Below are 7,295 nucleotides of genomic sequence, written 5' to 3' on the forward strand. Positions count from 1 at the left end.
TCTTTCCCTGAGTAATCTCATTTATACCCATAGTTTAATTATATTTTCACATAGGAGATGTACATATTTATATCTTAATCCCGGGTCATCTGAGCTTCAGTCTCATATATCCAAATGCCTATTAAGCCATCTACTTGAAATCGCAAGGGCAGCTCAAACTCAACATTTCTTAAATTGAAATCATGATGTCCCGCTGGAAACCTATCTCTCCATCAGTTGCCGTGTCTCTAAATGGCATCACCATTCTATAAACTGCACAAAATAGATCTATCTAGGAACCAACCATCTCTCAACCTCCTCATCCACCCTGGTAACAAGTCTTGTTAGTGGCACCTGCAACACATCCATTTACTCTGCAAACTAGGTCTCTATTGTTTCACTTTTCTCCATCTTCAGAGCCGCAGCTCTGGACCAAGCTACCATAATACTGAAACACATTTCAACTCACCTTCCCAACTTGCCCTCTGTCATCTATTCTCCACACTGGACCACTGGTGATTTTTTTTTTTTTCTAAATGCAGGTATGTTTATGTCACCCACATATTTAAAGCCCTCTAAAGACTTCCCATTCCCTAAATTCTTCATAGGGTAGGTTTATGCCTACCTCTTCAGTCTTATCTCATACCATCCTTTCCTTCACTACCCTAACCTGGCCTTCCCCATCAGCTCCTCTCTTTTGCAGCATTTATTCCAGCTGTACTTCCATATGATTTGCGTCATCATTTAATCAGTGATACCTGCCTGTAGATCATAAGCCCCATGGGAAATATTTAGTCACCTGAAGCTTCAGTGCTTGCCTCATAGCAGGTCTTCGACAAATATTTGTTGAAAGAATGACTGAGTTAATGAACTAGCATTTGAGCATTTTCCATATGATTCTTTTCCTCCTTTTGCCTTCTTAATCCAAGTTCTTTTCTTGGCCCTCTTCCCTCTGGATTCTCTCCCAAGGGGAGAGCATCTACTAGCTTTAACTTGCCCTATATTTCAAGTGAACTCAGCTACCCTCTCTTTCACATACATCATTTTTGTGTTTTTGCTTGTATCCTTTCCTTAATTGGAATTTACTTCCCTATCCTTAAACACACACACACACACACACACACACACACACACACACACTCACACACAACTATACCACACCACTTTTTCATCCATTAAATTACATTTTTTTGTCAAGGTTAATCTTCAGTGATATTCAGTGTGAACTCTTTCTTGATTTCCTCAAAAATACAGGTTTTCTTTCTTTCCTGAATTCCTAAGCCACTTCCCTGTTGTTATACGGATGGTCCTTGACTTACGATGAAACAATTTGTGATTTTTTTCACTTTACAGTAGTGCGGAAACAATACACATTTAGAAGAAACCATACTTCAAATTTTGAATTTTGATCTTTTCCCAGCTAGCAATGCGCTGTGACGCTCCCTCGTGATGCTGGGCAGCGCCACTCCCAGTCAGCCACACGGTCAAGAGGGAAACAGCCAATGCACTTACAGCCATTTTGTTTTTCACTTTCAGTGCAGTATTCAATAAATTACATGAGATATTCAACAGTTTATTGTAAAATAAGCTTTTGTTAGATGATTTTGCCCAACCATAGACGAGTGTAAGTGTTCTGAGCATGTTTAAGGTAGATTAGGTTAAGCTATAATGTTCAGTATGTTAGATGTATTAAATGCATTTTCAATTTATGATATTTTCAACTTACAATGGGTTTATTGGGCTGTAACCCCATTGTAAATCAAGGAAGATCTTTATTTTCAAAATCTGCCCTGTACAGTGGTTATTGGTACATTTGTCCTTTTTCTCTATCAAACTGCAGATTCTTTTAACAAATCATGGTTGATAAATATCTGTTGAATTGAGCTAACTGTTGACTCCTCTGGCTGATTGCAGAACAATAAACCATTCACAGATAGGTGATAATTTATTACTGCAATGTCCTTCATTATTCTCCTAGTGACTTTTTCTAAAATCAGAACCATAACAGTCAAGCTGTTCTTCTGTCAACTTAATCTAATTCCCTTATCCTGAAGTTAATCTCATATTTTGATCTCACTAGAAATGAAGAACAGCTTGACGATATTGTCTATATAATAATGTCCCCCATACAGTTGAAGATTTATTAAATCTCCTTTCAATCTTGTTTAGTTTCTTCATTCTCAAGCTAAATAACTTAACGTTTTTATCTCCTGACAAGGCCCTGAGTGTGTCACAATTTATATTGTGCTCATGCACATAGACATTTCTATTGATTCTGAAAACTTTTCCTTTAATCGCAGGCTTAGTCTATAAGACCCATTTTATATAAAGTGTTGATGGTAAGGGATTTGCCTGCCTGTAGCTCTTTGAAGTTTCTTGGTGTGTCAGTGAGTAAGCATTTTTTGGTCAACATGAAAACACAATTAACTCCAGTTATCCAGAGCCTGAGAGCCTATTCCAGTCTTCAGGACTCCATGGTGCAATACGCAAGTTTAAAATTTGCTGAAAGCAATTTAATCCCAATCCCCCCAATCTAAAGATCTGAAAGGGCCGCTCATTCTATATTTCTTGATATAGAATCAATATCTGGGAGGAAAATGCATATAAGTAAGTATAAAGAGCAGAGGATTTTCAGAAGATAATTGATACTAAATGATATGGAAGGTACATAAACTAAAAGCTGCCCATGAAATGTATTAATTACTTTAGAGTTCGTTTACTGCTCATTTGAAACAATACCTTGAGGGCAGATATCCAAGAGTGCTGATGACTGTGAATTAATCAGCAGAGGCATCAAGAACCAGAGGGAAGAACACGTGGTTAGCCATTGGAGACAGAGAGAGGTTGAGTCTTACAATTACCACTCACGACCTACTCAACACAACACTGGAACTCTTCAGGCTTCAGCTCTCACCTGCACAGTGCCCCCCATCATGCCTACCATGTGGTGCTAAGGAGCTTACATTCAAAAAGAGATATTAAAAATGGAAAGATATATATAGAACCTCTGCAAGTTGACTTGAACTAAATAGAAGCTTAACGTATCGGATCACTTCTCTCCTAAAATGCATTTGTAGATGAAAGTGGTTTGTCCTCATAGGCTGCACATTTCTTTTAAGAATATAAACTCAGTTCCTGACAGGTAAGAGTTGTCAGTTCAGGTCCAAATTTGAGGACACCTTGTATTTTTTTGAAGATATATTCAAGAAGTTCTCCTTCCTTCCTAAAATTCTGGCACGGAGGTACCCAGGACCTCCCCGAACTGACTATGGTCATTGTAGGGGGAGATGTTATAGTTCCTGAGAGGGAAGTAAAATGTTATTTTTACAGAAAGTGAAGAATAAAAATGTATCTTCAATGACTTCCTTAGTGATCATAAGCATTGGCAAAATAGTTGGACAGAACAGAAATAAATGTGGTATAACCATTTGGAACATGTTGAAAAATAGTCTCTAACTGGTCTTCAGAGTTGGATTGTACTTACTTCAGAGTGTGTCAGTGTGGTTTATTGGGTTATGGGAATACTTCTTTTAAAATTTTGTGATGTGGAGCTAAGATCCCACAAGCTGTGCAGCACAGCCAAAATAAAATAAAACAAAATAAAATTTTATGTTGTGTATATTTTATAATATACATAAATTTTAGTACAATAGCATGTAAAATGGCACATGAGATACACAAACACAAGCATATATATATTTTTTACTGATAGCACTTTTGTGACCAAATATTTGGAATATTCTGCTCAACTTTTTCTATGAACAGAAAATGAAATATCAAAGTACCTACTAATGGCTGATTTAGGGAGCCAGTGACCTTTTGAGAGAGAATAATTCAATGAGAACAGCAATTAACAGGCCTCCCCAAAAAACAGAAAAAATTAAAATGTGCTAAAGATATGACTGTACCAACCAAAGGGATGGAAATTAAGGTGAAAAAATGTTCAGCATCTTCTTTACTTTGGATTTAGATAGTGCCACACATTATTTTAAGAGCTATACACATCCTAAGAGCAATTTTCTCATTTCCCTACCCATGTAATTTTTATTGAAATGGACACTTCTATATATATCAACTGGTAAAATCTAGTGTTCCAGAAAATGAGTGGAAGGAGGTCTTGAACTCATCATACCTGTGTTTCAAAAAATAGCAATAAAGCTTATCTCCTTGTAATGCTGGTTTAGTGATTTCACATTGCCATCCAAAAGTCAGTAAAGTTTTGAAAGTGTTTCTCCAAAATAAATAACTTCTGTGAAAGTTATTGAAGTTAGGAGTAAATATATACACTGTTATACTTGTTTTTACAGAATATGGGTGGGTCAAATTCTAATTTTATTAAGTTTTTAAATATATTGCTATTATACTTTGGCATCATCTCTTTGGAATATCTTCTCTAATAATAAATAATGATTAGCTTTTGTTATCCATTTCAGTAATACATAAATGTATCTTTATTTTAATTTTTAAGATAAATTCTTTATATAGAAAAATGACTCCAATCCACTTTCAACTTTCTTTGATGCTAGAGAAGAACTAAAGTACTTGAGATCAAATGAAGAAGTTTATTTTGGACTCCAATTTTCCAATGAAATAAATGTTTTTTAATGCATTCGGCTGGAAAATGCTCAACTCATCTCAAAATCGTTACCAGTAAGAAATCTTAAACGCAGATGCTGAGAGAGTACATTAAATGCCTCTCTTTTACCAAAAGTTGGGTCCACCTGTTGGGTCTGACAAATAAAAATGATAAATCACCTGAGAGAAAGACTCCATAAATAATGGAGAGAGCACAAGCATTTGTTTCCAGATTGTTTGAAATGTAAGAATTTTATATAATCATTCTTAAGATGGATGGGTCAACCACTCCATCAGAACATTCGTTCTGTGCTCTTCAATCCATCCTGAGCACAGAGAGACACCTACAAGACAATTCACAACTGCTTTAGAATTGGATCCTGTGAGAAAAGGGGAGGAGGTGAACTGTCAGCCTACAGAAACAAGGGATTTTTTTTAAAGTTTTCAGTCATCTAAATCAGAAAAATTCGAGGCTTAATTAAATAGGCAGGGGTTTTTTTCTTTGTAAAACGATGGTAACAGGAATGATTATACAGTCTCATTTCTAGCAAAAGGGAAAATGTAAAAACTACTCAGATTACTATTCGGAATACGATTTCTACATAGCATTTAAGAAAACAACATTAAGAAATAATAATAATAAAATAACAGGGCTGCCCTTGTGGCACAGTGGTTGAGAGTCCGCCTGCCGAAGCAGGGGACACGGGCTCGTGCCCCGGTCCGGGAAGATCCCACATTCCGCGGAGCAGCTAGGCCCGTGAGCCGTGGCCGCTGAGCCTGCGCGTCCGGAGCCTGTGCTCCGCAACGGGAGGGGCCGCAGCAGTGAGAGGCCTGCATACTGCAAAAAAATAAATTAATTAATTAAATAAAATAAAATAGCATTAAGAATTACATTAAGGAAAATAGTACCGAATGCTACTTAATGTCTGTTAAATAATCCAGTTTAACCAGAAATGGAACAAGCCATCAAAATCTAGAGGTACCTGGAGGCCAATTATAATGCATTTGAGTCCAATATCATGTGTTCCATTAGCCAACCTCCAGCCTAAGCCTGAGCAGTTTCCATTTTTAATCCACAAATAGATTGTCATTTCAACTGTCATTTTAAATGATCAGATTTGAAGCTTTGACTTATCTAGTATGGAATAGAAAAATGTTGCAGTTGGGCTGCATCAGAGAAACTGTTCACATGGCCTGAGTTCCAAAACGCAGCTGGCTGATGATCCAGTGGCAATGAACACAGAAGTAAATGTGGAGTAATTTCCCCTGTGTATTAGAAAAAAATTCAAGGATATCAACGTTTTCTTCTTTCATGATCCTGCTTTTACCTGAAATTCTTGCTAAAGGATTTAGATGCCATGTGTATGAAATAATTTGCTCCGGTTCACTAGAGAACTAAATAATAATCCCTCATTCACCACATTTTGTGAACACATGTCCCAAGTTGAAATCAGCAAGTTATAATTCAGTTTAACAATATATGTTGACTGATGAATTTGTGCCTAAGCATCCAAAATCAAGCCATAATTTAGTAAACTTAGACCAAGGCCCATGTGGTAGGTGGGACAGAACATTTTACTATGTATGAGGATTTACAAATCTACAGAGAACTCCCAAGTTCTTTCAAGCCAAAAAGGCAAAGTGATTTAATAATTTATGATGTACATTCATTGCAAACATCCATGTTAGCATTATCCTTACTTATATCAGAGACATATGAATTCGATGTTAATTCAGTTTACATTTGATTCTGCTGGAAAAGATTCCATGAAAGTGTTTAAAAGAAAAGCATTTTGGGGAAGATGAGAAGCCTTTGTTGATTCAAATCCCATTGGTGCCCAAACTGCACAAAAATTTACTTAGGCGCAACAAACTGATGCAATTCACAAAGCAGGTATGAGTATAATTTAGAGAAGTGAAGTGTTTAATTTTTTTAACATTTACTAGCATAAAATTGGAAACTGTTATTTTTTGAGGAATGAAATAATATGTTTATAAAGTGGGGAAATGTTGATCACATTTTCAGGAGGGGAGAAGTTAAAATCAAAGGAAACAGAGGAAGAGATGGCAAGAATGAAGGAAGGCTGTGTCCGTGACACTGGAGAGAAAGGGCTTGTGTAAGAAGAGTTGATCTGAATATTTACAGGCAACTAGACTAGTGGTTGAGCAGAGAAATATAAGTGATACTGAGTAATCAATGATGTCAACAATGCTTGAGACTGGAAAGGTCTGTGGTCTTCTCAGTAATGATGAAATCACTGAGCAAGTGGGGAATCTTAAAGAAAATAAATTAAGCGATCTGCTTGCACTACATTGAACTTTAATTGGCAAGGTGTAAACTAACTCCTTAATAACAATTTCACATGAACTGATTTTTAAACTCTATCCATTTTTACCTTGGGCTGCTTTCTAGCTTCTCATATTTTAAATTATGATTTTTTTTAAATAAAAGAAAAAGATCTGTGTTTAATTTCTGTGCCATATGGGAATTTTAAAAAACAGTTGGAAGTTTCTCTGGAGTGGCCTTAAATCAGTTCATTTGGCCTTCTGTAAATAACAAAGTAAGCACAACCAGGCAGAGAATAGATGGAGACACCGTCTTAAACATTTCTCTAGAAAATGATATACCTTCTGGAGTATGTGGGTTAGTTATTAGCAGTAACCAGATGGAGAATTATACTGTCTCCCCAGGACACTAATGGGAACAAGTTCTGGATTTTGTCTCTTGGAGTTTTTCCTGC

General features: G+C 36.4%; 1 protein-coding gene across 1 annotated transcript in view; it reads left to right on the forward strand.

Annotated features, from left to right (window-relative positions):
- The window catches only part of KCNH7 (potassium voltage-gated channel subfamily H member 7), a 457,793-nt gene that overhangs the window by 434,973 nt on the left and 15,525 nt on the right, over positions 1 to 7,295 (forward strand). The window lies entirely within an intron of this gene.

This window comes from Lipotes vexillifer, unplaced genomic scaffold (assembly GCF_000442215.2).
Source record: "Lipotes vexillifer unplaced genomic scaffold, Lipotes_vexillifer_v1.1 scaffold68, whole genome shotgun sequence".
Classification (NCBI taxonomy): Eukaryota; Metazoa; Chordata; class Mammalia; order Artiodactyla; family Lipotidae; genus Lipotes; species Lipotes vexillifer.